This window comes from Entelurus aequoreus, linkage group LG02 (assembly GCF_033978785.1).
Source record: "Entelurus aequoreus isolate RoL-2023_Sb linkage group LG02, RoL_Eaeq_v1.1, whole genome shotgun sequence".
Lineage (NCBI taxonomy): Eukaryota > Metazoa > Chordata > Actinopteri > Syngnathiformes > Syngnathidae > Entelurus > Entelurus aequoreus.
In genome coordinates, this window is record NC_084732.1 from 68652754 (window position 1) to 68665850 (window position 13097).

Here is a 13097-nt window from a genome sequence, read left to right on the forward strand (position 1 = left end):
TTTTATTGACGAATTACACAACGTGCAAACTTCACTGGTTTTGGGTTTTGTACATTATCACACTGGATTATTAAAATGAGCTATGATTATTTAAAATTGCATATTTCATCGACCTGAAAAATGGGAAATGTTACATACTGGAACTTATGTATTAAAAGGAGGCCAACTTGATGCAATTTTTCAGATGTGCATGTGACACTGTAGCATAATCCAGTCCTCATACTGAAAGTCTCCGCCACTCAAACACTCCAATAATAACAATTAGCAATGAATAACAAGCTTTCAGCAGTTTGTGTTTTTGTTAGTTTTATGTTTTGTTCCCTTACTGTACCAAATGTGAACCACCGTATTGGTGGTCACAGCGTACCATTAAAAAAACCCAGTACATGAAAAAGTATACAACTAAAATGATAAGTTAGTTCCGGTGTCATTTCCTGAGGTTATGCAAACATAATTAAGTGCAAAATATGGTGGTTGGGATTTGACTTGCTTTCCTGTCATGTGCCACTGGGATAAAGCAAACCTTTTTTGAGCTCCCATACTTGAAGCGAACACTTGAAAACATATCTCCTCCATCCCTGATGAGTGCGGGCCCAAGCTGCTCTGTCTGGAGTGAAGTGAACTTGTCACTTTCAATTGAGTCGTGCAACTTTCAGGAGCACAGCCTTCAGTGTGATCTTTATTTTTAGCCCAGCAGCTCAATGCATGAAGTACATCAGCCCCGTTGTGCGCACGAGCCCACACTGCTGCTCCCATTCACAAGAATCTCAGCTGTGAGTGTTTATGTGCGCGCACACACACATACACACACACACACACAGCGAGGCCTTGGCTAAAGTTTATTAACTTTCTCTGAGCCAATCGGGCTCCTTGTGCGTTTTTCCTGTTGACCAATGGGACAGATGGAGGGGCTGGAGGTGGGTGTTGCTTAGCAACTGCAGGTAGAATCTCAGATCATGTTGGACCCATTGTTTTATCTCGCTTCCCTGGGAGACGGTGCATGATATGTGTTGTGATTTGTTGTGGGGGGGGGGGGGCACATCTGTCACATGCGTCACAAAGTTGTTAACTCTATTTTTGTATAATGAGGCAAAGATCGCAGTGACTTTAACGGTATGTTGCCGACACGTTACTACATGTCTGCCTCGTTCCTCTGAACATGTCTTTGTAACCTTCTGCAAGTCAACTGTGCCTTTTCTGGCATTTTGCACCTGATCACAAGGGTATTCATTCCTTTGACGAGCCTTGCACAATGTCAGAGCTAGATATTGATATAGAAAGAAAGTTATACTTTATTAGAGTCAGTGATTATATGGTGGCCAGTGTCATTTATTATGCCACGCCCCATCGCACAAACAGGTGCATGATTGTTGATATATATATATATATATATATATATATATATATATATATATATATATATATATATATATATATATATATATATATATATATATATATATATATAAACACACACACTATATTGCCAACAGTATTTGGCCACCTGCCTTGACTCACATATGAACTTGAAGTGCCATCCCATTCCTAACCAATAGGGTTCAATATTATGTCGTTCCACCTTCTGCACCTATTACAGCTTCAACTCGTCTGGGAAGGCTGTCCACAAGGTTGCGGAGTGTGTTTATAGAAATTTTTGACCATTCTTCCAAAAGCGCATTGGTGAGGTCACACACTGATGTTGGTCGAGAAGGCCTGGCTCTCAGTCTCCGTTCTAATTCATCCCAAAGGTGTTCTATCGGGTTCAGGCCAGGACTCTGTGCAGGCCAGTCAAGTTCATCCACACCAGACTCTGTCATCCAAGTCTTTATGGACCTTGCTTTGTGCACTGGTGCACAGTCATGTTGGAAGAGGAAGGGGCCCGCTCCAAACTGTTCCCACAAGGTTGGGAGCATGGATGAACCAAAATGTTTTGGTATCCCGGAGCATTCAAAGTTCCTTTCACTAGAACTAAGGGGCCAAGCCCAACTCCAGATTGCCAGATGGAAAAGCGTGATTCATCACTCCAGAGAATGTGTCTCCACTGCTCTAGAGTCCAGTGGCGACGTGCTTTACACCACTGCATCCGACACTTTGCATTGGACTTGGTGATGTATGATTTAGATGCAGCTGCTCGGCCATGGAAACCCATTCCATGAAGCACTCTGCGTACTGTACGTGGGCTAATTAAAAGGTCACATGAAGTTTGGAGCTCTGTAGCAACTGACTGTGCAGAAAGTCTTTGCACTATGTGCTTCAGCATCCGCTGACCCCTCTCTGTCAGTTTACGTGGTGGCTGAGTTGCTGTTGTTCCCAAACTCTTCACTTTTCTTATAATAAAGCTAACAGTTGACTTTGGAATATTTAGGAGCGAGGAAATTTCACGACTAGACTTGTTGCACAGGTGGCGTCCTATGACAGTTCCACGCTGGAAATCACTGAGCTCCTGGCGTCCTTTTCTTTCACAAATGTTTGTAGAAACAGTCTCCATGCCTAAGTGCTTGATTTTATACACCTGTGGCCGGGCCAAGTGATTAGGACACCTGATTCTGATCATTTGGATGGGTGGCCAAATACGTTCAGCAATATAGTGTTTATACACACATTAGGGCTGCAACGATTAGTCGACAATAAAATTTGTCGCCGACAATTATATTTGTCGACAATTGTCGTGACGTCATCTCAGCGATAACATGTAATGTGTGAGGATATTTCATCTTATTCTTGTTAAAATCATGAATACTTTGCTCATTTTGCAAAGCGAACCTTGTTTTTATGGCAGAATATCTGTGATACAGGTTTTTTTTGGCCCGCGAGATGAGTTTGCTAAGTATAAAAATTAGCTGAAATTTTTGAATGAAAGAAACTGCTGTTCTAAATGTGTCCACGAGATGTCGCATTAACAATTCTTTGTATCTTGGTAGATGATGCTACATATGTAAAAAAATAAATAAATAAACCACATAATGTTAGTGCACCAGTCGAAGAAAATGAGCAAACTACATAAATAACATACTGTAATTTGATTTTGAGATAATTTTTTTTATCTAGATAGATTGAAAATTAACACCAATGAGTGGACTGATGAACATTAACACATAATTTATTCTGAAAGTATAAATAACGACAAATAAAGGTATTAACCGCAAAATGTACGTGTAAAAAAACAACAACAGCATTATGATTTGTGCATTTTCAGAATGTGCTCATTCTGTTTTTAAACAAAGAAAACAATCTGAAGTTGTCGTTATTTTTAAGTTATCGTGCCGTGATTTTACCAGTCCGGCCCACTTGGGAGTAGATTTTTCTCCATGTGGCCACCGATCTAAAATGAGTTTGACACCCCTGGTTTAGCTTCTACATTGCTCGCTAGCTAACAAGAGTGAGATAAAGTTGTGTAAAAAATAACTATCATTTTAGCCAAAGTCAGCCAGCTAACTTTTGTCTACATCAATTCAAGTACTTTTTAAAGCAATCAATCAATCAATTTGCAATGCATTAAAAAAAAGACACTTTAACAAACACCAACCGCACCAACAAGCCAACATTTAGAGAATTAATCAAATATATAATTCTACACATTGAGTCTATGAGAGTGCTCAAACTCCCAAGAGTTAATAAATATTCAATATACCATTGTGCAGCTTTTTAAACATCACAAAACGCTTTTCTTTTTGAGGAAGTTAGATTTTGTGTTTTGTTGGTTTTCATTGCTGCTATTTTAACTTTTTTTTTAAATACATAAAGTTTTGTTTTTTTTTAACACTTTTTGTTAACCTTTCCTTTCTTTAAATGGACAACATTTTATTTGTCATTTTAATTTTTGTAACAGCTGAATGAGCAGCACAGTTAGAGTACAAATATATATTTATAAATGAATTGGTCATTTTTGCTGTTAGTAAGCACATGCCTAAAATAACTTAAGCTGCATTTAGAAGTCAATGGCAAAATTAGAACTATTAAATATGTGTACGCTTTATTATCTTGTTGTAGCTCTCTCAAAATAAACAACAAAAAAAAAGTTTTTGTTTACTCTAAATCCAATAACACACAGATTGAGCTATTTAAAATGCATATTGGCTCATCTCGGGCATCTTTATTTAATATTTGTTTAAGGTTTTGAAGTCAAAAATTACTCATTTGAGTAACAGGACTGAAAATAAGTTGTTAGCATACACATGAAATATATTGATGACAGCACGTTGACAACAAGCACATTACATTGATAGAAAAAAAGCAAATTACATTAAAAAAATAATAATTTAAGCAACAGGAGTAAGTTTTTTGCAAAGAATTGGAAAATACAAGAAGTATAGCCACATGGAGTTAATGCTAATAGCAAGTTGACAATAAGCACATTACATTGGTACAACAACAAAAAAGCAAATAACATAAAAACAATTATTTAAATAGCTCCCTCTTAGTCATAGTTAAAATATCAAATCCACAGAAAAAAATGAGTTCATTTGCTTTTGGCTTTCCCACGGCCTGGAGATAATATAAATGACGCAACGTCCTGTGGACCATGTTTTTCAGCATGGGTAATGTGTTACGGTACCAGTACTGGGAGAAAACCCAGGAACACAATTAAAGTTTGAGTTTTAACTGAATATGTTTTGGTAGTTTTTTTCTTAAAGAAAATGAACTTGAGGGGGTCATATTTAGCACAAAATCCAAATGTCTTTACCTGTTGGCACCTGTTTCTGTGTATTTTCTATCCCCATAAGTGCCAAAATGTTACGATCGGGGCGCATGATGATGCGGGTTTTGTTCTCCCAAGATGCAAATGGACGAATCCGGACAGGACTTGAAGGTAACGACATGATTTGATTATAAAACAACACAAAACAGGTAAAAAACAGAAAACAAACCGACTGGATAAGGTGCCGAGCGCACCGGAAGCTAAGGCTAACACTTAGCACAGAGTATGACACTTAGCAGGGGCTAGGAGACAAGCAAAAACTTACGTAGCAGTCGCGTGACGCAAATAAAGAAGCCAGACCGACTGACTGGAAAAGGCAGGCTTAAATAATGTCAGTGATTACAAACAGGTGCGCAACCGGAACACAAGCGGCAGGTGAAAGTAATAAGTAGTTATGGTAACCAACTCAGAGGTGCACACACAGGAACAAATGGAGTCCAAGACTAACAGAAAACACGTGACCCGTAAACCCAAACAGAATATGATCCGGGCAGCGGATCATAACACAAAACTTTGAATTCAAACCATGGAGCCATTGTGTTGATATTTATAAAACTTATTGTCTCGTTCCAAATGAGCCTTTGAGATTTGCCATTATTTATGACAGACTTCATTTGTTACGTCAGCAGATACAGCCTTAAATACTAAATGTTTGCTGGTTGACACTTCCACAAGTCCGCCATTTAAGTGTTTTTAACGTCTTTGTTTTCTAAACAAAATATGTCCAAGGTGGACACGTTAACTTAAAGGCTTCATCTGAAGAAGTAAAATGTCCCTGATAAACTTTTGTGTCCTTTTATTGTGAGGAAATGTCTCTTCATGTGAGCCCTATGAAAACAACTGTTTTAACAACCTCCACCGACAATATACAGACGAATTTTCCCAGAAATTAAAATGTATTGGCAGGGCTAGTCTCTACTACTGAAATAATTGATTGACATCTGAATTGGGCGGACACGCAAGGCGTTGAACCACATTTAAATCAACAGCCGTTGGCACTCCTCGTCGCCCACCTGAGACTCCGCCGGAAGGACAACCCAACCAACATTTATCAGCCTCACATGGGCTCATCCATGCAGCATGCTCTTGCTCCATTACGAACCACGACAACGTGCTGACTAAGTAGAATGTCACCTCTTTGAGACTTCAGTCGCAGAGGCAGCCACCAAGAAGACTGGCCGTCCCAGCAGCGCCGTCCGGCATCCTTGGATCTCTAATGACACTTTCAAGATCAACATGGATTATCGCACTGCGCGACTCTGTGGTGACATCAATCAATCAATCAATCCAAGTTTATTTATATAGCCCTTAATCACAAGTGTCTCAAAGGGCTGCACAAGCCACATCGACATCCTCTGCTTAGATCCCACATCAGGGCAACAAAAAACTCAACCCAATGGGATACAATGAGAAACCTTGAAGGGGACCGCAGATGTGGGGACCCCCGCTCCCCTGGGCGACCGGTGCAATGGATGTCGAGTGGATCTAGTTAATAGTGTGAGAGTCCAGTCTATAGTGGGGCCAGCAGGGGATCATCTTGAGTGGAGACAAGTCAGTAGCGCAGAGACGTCCCCAACTGATGCACAGATGAGTGGTCCACCCCTGGTCCTGACTTTGAACAGTTAGCGCCTCATCTGTGGTCACCTGATAACCTCTCCACGCAGGAGAGGGGGGCAGAGCAGAAAAGAGACAGCAGATCAACTGGTCTAAACGGGGTGTATATTCAAAGGCTACAGTATACAAATGAGTTATAAGATGGGACTTAAATGCCTCTACTGAAGTAGCATCTCTAACTGTTACCGGTAGGGCATTCCAGAGTACTGGAGCCCGAATAGAAAACGCTCTATAGCCCGCAGACTTTTTTTGGGCTCTGGGAATCACTCATGGCAAAGTGCTGCAACAAAGCCATTCTAGACAATCGCAAACGCTACTGGGACAGTGAGGCCAACAGAAGGGAGGACACAGCCTGCGGCAACGACCAGTAATTCTGGGGCCCCTGAAAGAATATTAATGTGGGCCCCCGTTACCCCATTGATTGCCTGTGTGAGTGTGTGTGTGTGTGTGTGTGTGTGTGTGTGTGTGTGTGTGTGTGTGTGTGTGTGTGTGTGTGTGTGCGCGCGTGTGTGTGTGTGTGTGTGTGTGTGTGTGTGTGTGTGTGTGTGTGTGTGTGTGTGTGTGTGTGTGTGTGTGTGTGTGTGTGTGTGTGTGTGTGTGTGTGTGTGTGTGTGTGTGGGCCATATAATTGTGATCACCTTTCCCCCCTAAATGACGACACTGGCAACGGCTGATCTATGGTTTGCCTCGTGAATCTGTGAGGTTCCATGCAAGAGTTCAAGTGAAGATGACATACTGACAACTGACGCCGACATGAAGTCGCAATGGCTCTCTGCAAACTCAAGAACAACAAGGCCGCTGGCTATTGCAGCATCACTGCTGAGCTCCTGAGAGTGGGCAGGCACTCTGTGATCAACTGGCTGACCACCATTATCAACCACATCTCGGTGATGGAAGAGCTCCCAGACGTCTGGTGCCACAGACACGTTGTAGAAAAGGAAGTAAACTGATGTGCGACAACAACCGAAGACTCACGCCCTTCTTCATTCCTGGCAAGCTCTTCGCCTGGATTCTACTGCCAGCAGTCGAGGTAGGATTCATGCCCGTCAGATCAACAACAGACCAAATCTCAGCGCTCAGGCTCCTGATTGAGAAGTCCTAAGAGTTCCGCAAGGACTTCCACCTGTTCCTCGACCTCTGGAACACCCTCCCTCTTATACAGAAGCTCATCACTCTCTTAACGATGCTGTATGATGGAAAGCTGTGACCTGTCTACAACAGCGAGACCGACGGGTTCCCCATTGCCACTGGTGTCTGTCAGGGCTGTGTGGCTGCACTGGACTTGTTCAACCGAATCATCAATAACCACAGTGTGCACCCGTTTCCCTGGAGACAAGATCGGTGACTACAATACGACTTAGTTCTGTTGCCCATACGCTGAACTTGAAGGAGCTCCTTGAGTGTTCGACAAGGTGGCAACTAAGCTTGGACTGTTGGTCCAAGACCAAGCTCATGCCGAAATCCCCCATCATAGTCTTTGACCGTTAGCCTGGAGAGTTCTCTTTATATTTCTACCTTGGCTCCGAGGTCACCAACACGGGGGACATCCTGACAGAGGTGAACAGACAACGAGGATTGGCTTCTGTGGTCATGAGAAGCCTCTGGAAACCTTTCATGGAGACAACACGACCACTCCCGCCACATCAAGTTCCAAATCTATAATGCCGCTGTCCTGTCAGACCCATCCCGCTGTCCTGTCAGTCCTCCTTAATGGGGCTGAATGCGCAAATCCCCATCTGCCCGGGTCCTTGGCTTTGAATCCTGCACCCTCAAAACCATCGAGAATCTGCTGTGGGAGGCAATGAGACATTTCACTTCTCATTTGAGCTGGCTTCATCAGTTCACCTGACATAGATCTAGTTTTGACTAGATCTGCGCAATTGTAGATTGAACTTGATTTGACCAATATAAGTCAGTGAGTATGAACTGATGAAACATGTTTAGTTGAGAGGCGAAACATCTTCTCAGACAAACTGAACAGTCCAGTTAAATTGAATGCCATGCGAATATTATTGACGGATTTAAATTAGGGATGTGCCAATCGATCAGTATTGGCCGATTTTCTTAGAAAAAGTACAGGATTGCCATTGCTGATTCATACCATAACAAACACTTATCCCCGTTGACTGATATTGTAACAGCATTTATTTTTTTCAAGCTAGCAGCTAAGTGTTTGTCTCCAAACACAATGTGTTAATAATAATCACCTCTATTATTCAAATAAACTGCATTTCCTAATATCTTAGGCTTCATTAGCAGGTATTAGGACGAGGCTAAACATGTTAGACACCAAAAGCAAGCAGGAGCCGGCATGCTGATAGCTAAGCTAAATGCTAAGCTAGCTAAAACAGATGAAGAAAAAAGTGTAGATGGAACTGCGTTAAAGCGAAAAGTAAGCAGTTATTAAGGCAAGGCAAGGCAACTTTATTTGTATAGCGCTTTTCATACACAAGGCAGACTCAAAGTGCTTCACAGACAACAAAGTGAAATGAAAGAAAATAAAAGCAAAATTTAAAATGCAGACAATAAAAAAAAAGCCAGTGCGGACGTTGAAAGTTAAAAGATTAAAAGATTTAGCTGAAAGCTAAGGTGAACATAAAAGTCTTCAGTCTAGTTTTAAAAGTAGACAGAGTTGGGGAGAGTCTGACATCTTCAGGAAGTTTATTCCAGCTATTTGTTGCATAGTAACTGAATGATGCTCTCCCTTGATTTGAGTTTACTCTGGGAACCGCTAACATATTGGTCTCAGAAGATCTTAGTGATCTAGAGGGCTTATATAAGGGGAGCATATCAGTGATATACTTCGGCCCTAGACCATGTAGTGATTTATATGTGAGCAGGAGGATTTTGAAATCAATTCTCTGATGTACAGGGAGCCAATGTAAGGATTTAGGATTTGGTGTAATGTGCTCACACTTTTTGGTCTTTGTTAGAACTCTAGCAGCAGCGTTCTGAACAAGCTGTAGCTGCCTGACAGTTTTTTTGGGAAGACCTGCAAGGAGACCATTACAATAGTCTAGCCTACTGGTAATAAAGGCATGTACAAGTTTTTCTAAGTCTTGAGCTGACATGAGCCCTCTAAGTCGTGTTACATTTTTGAGGTGATAGTAGGCTGATTTTGTTAGTGATTTGATGTGACTGTCGAAATGTAAATCAGAATCTAAAATAACCCCAAGATTTCTGGCTTTATTTGAGGTTTTCAGGGACAGAGATTGAAGGTGTTGGACGACTTTAAACCTTTCTTTTTTAGCACCAAAAACAATTATCTCAGTTTTATCTTCATTTAGTTTTATTAACAGGAAATTAACAAGTAGATTAATGAAAGTTTAGAGCAGTGATTTTCAGAAGTGTACCACTAGTGGTACGCAGGCTCTATCTATTGGTACACCAAAGAATCACTTCATTAAACTACAGTGTTTTATTTTCCTATGTTCAAACACAGTGTTTTTGTTCAATCTGTGTGTAATGTTGCAGTGGCCAAAATATTAAATATTCTTGTTAAATTAAACCTCTGCTTTGTTTTAATTAATTTTTAGGCCTACTATGCTACAGTATTTTAATGTTGGTCATTATGGTTGTACTTAGAGAGCCAAGTTTTTTTCTGAGGTGCATGGTACTTTGAGGACCAATGGTCGAGAGAGAGGATAATATAACAACACCTGTTGGTGTGACAGCATTGTCGCAGTCAGTACTTAGACGTAAGAGGAGGGCGGCTCGATCTATAAATGGGTGTTGTCGACAGGGTAAATCGGTATATGATCAATACGAGAGGAATTATATCGATATTTTAATTTTCACAAATTCTTTTTTTTGTGTGTGTTAATGTTACAAACTCAGAGAATAAGTCCAACACAGGGGGACTTTGAGGGCAAAAATAATGTCAACAAGTAGTAGGTGGTAGTTTGTGTTTGTTGTGCTGCTGACTTTGTTTTGCTCAAACAATAGTAGTAATAGTAGTAAAACAGAATAAGGAACTAGGTAAAATAATGTGCTGCTTTTGTTGAACTGCCAATATCACTTACTTCTATCAATCTCATTCATGGATGATCGGAATCGGCAGCATGTATCCTTAATCGGAACATCCCTAGTTTAAGTCCTTATACATACTATGTTTCAGCATTCAAGGTAATTTTAATAAATCTTTTAAATTGCATTTATAAAATTTGCAATCATAAAAAAAAAGTTTTACATTTGATTATTTTGTACATTTGAATTCCTGGTGAGGCAAATGGCACCAATTTGATGCAACGGTCCATACTGTATGTCTCATAAAGATCATTAATATGTGGTTTTAATGCATTCCACCGACACTAGTGGAACTTCGCATGTCGTGTGAGACTAACTCCCTCGTCCTCCATTCATTTGCTCATCTTGCCCTGTGAATGCTGCATGCAAATATTTAAATGGTGTGTTATGGAAATTCCAGGGATGCAGACTGGATTTGGCATGTAAAGCAGGATGTTGTCAACATGATATCTGCCACTGTCCATTGCGGCCATCTCTGGAAAGCAATGAGAACTGCCAAGAAATGATCTGTACTCCCGACTAAATTGGAACTTAATACGAGGGATACCTCCACTGAAGTGAAATTTGTTATAAGGTAAGTGGCATCTTTAATAGTTGTATATGTTTTATTGTTTGATAAGGATTTTCACTATACTCAGTGGACAAATGGAGAATAGTTAGATCAAACTATTGTGAAATACTGGCTTATCGATGTGATGGGAATTATTTTAATAGAGAGCTTTACATTAGGAAACCCATTATCTACATTTTTAACTACAGTGTGGGTGGCGCTGGGAGAAAGGTGGGTAAGGGGTCATGCCCAAGGACTGTGATGACGAAAGCTGAATTCAAACCAGAAACCCTCAAGTTTCTGGACGGCCGCACTACCATCTGAGCCAATCCGCCGTCTTTCCCGGCGATCACTTTGACACATTTTGTACGTTAATGTTGCCAAAATGCTAAGATACTGTATCTGACAAAACATCCCAATCCTAGCTTTGTATCAAATTAGCGTCATGATTATATACATAATAATTTCGGCCAATAAAAACAAATTGGCCAAATTGGCTTCGAGCCGAAATCCAACACGCCTGCTGACCAAGACAGACACCCTACATTGTATCCATTATTTTTAGAATAATTATATTTATATATAATTACATGCTGAAAACAATGTGAAATATTTATACATGACGAATGAAATCGATAAATGATCATTTAACATTGTTTAATACTTTAATACTTTGCTACGAGTTTTTTAAAAATTCAGAAGCGTTTCTCACCTTCTTTATCAAAGTGCTATATACCTAGCTAAAAGACACTGTTGGAAAACCCACTATTTTGCATGTTTTGTGTTTGTTATGCTTCACTGATCATGTTTTAGTCTCAGTATCTAATCTGTTTTATGGGCTAAACTTGTATTGTTTTGAATATTGGTTTGCGCTGCAGACCTTTAAGATTTATCCATCCATCCATTTTCTACCGCTTGGCCCTTTTGGGGTTGTGGGGGGGTAGAGCCTATCCCAGCTGCATTCAGGCGGTAGGCGGGGTCCACCCTGGACAAGATTTATTCAAATAAAAAGTGTTTAACGATAAAATCTATTATTATGATTTATTATTTCTGCCCGGCATTGTGGCTTCCTACTCTGTTCAGCGGTCCTTGAACGCACCATAAAAACAACTCTGTCTCATAATCCTCCGAGTATAGAATGATCAGTTTGTGTAAAGAGAGCACAGCATGAATGTTCAATGAACAATTCAATCAATCAAAGTGTATTTATATAGCCCTTAATCACAAGTGTCTCAAAGGGCTGCACAAGCCACAACGACATCTGATACTCAATTCAATAGCTTAGTTGCTCAGACAGCAATGTGTTTTTATAAGTTTAGATGGGAATATGTTGTTTCCTAATTGGGAAATACTTTAATGTCTCTTCTTTTCATGTTAGCTGGCGCCAGTCAGTCTGTGAGTTTATCAAAGTGCAGTTATCAGTCATGGTTTTTCAAACATTTTAATTCAAAACCGTAATATTAACCGTCAGGCGTTTTACCGCGGTTATCAATAATATTGTTCATCGTTGCATCCCTAACTGTGATAAATCAGTATAGAGCTAAGCCTATGTCGATCATTTTGCGCACACTGTGAAACCTCTAAGGGTCGAGCTCAATTGTCGAAATTTCTAATCAACTTTTCCCCATTGGAAATCATTTTAAAATTAATATTTTCCTGTCGTGTAGCAAGAAATTAACCTCTGTGTAACATTCTTAAACACTGATCTCGTGTGTGCTCACATAAAGACGACATTCCATTCTTTCGTCATTTTCTACTTGAGCAGGGCGATATGGCTGAAAACTGTATCACAACCTCTGGAAAATATGGACCAGGAGAAAAATATATTAAATGCGAAACTTTTTTCTTTTTTTTCAAAAGTAACATTCCTCTATTTATAATCCCCTCAGCTATCAAGGCGTAAAGGAAAGGAAATGTCAACGCAAGCATGGCACAATCAATGTAAACAATTAATGTAAACAAAATTCTAAAATCACATTGAACACTTAACAATAACCTCTTAAAATGAAGGTGCAAAAATAAGGAATATGTAAAAAAAAACGCTTCAGAAAGTGTAACAAAATAATGCAAAGTGTGAAAATGTAAACATAGAGAAACCTGAGAACACATTTTTGCAGGTTTACTGATCTTTGTAACATTTATTTGGTCTGTTATTCTTATTTAAGTATGGAAATTAATTGATGTTATGCAGTAATAATTATTGAAATA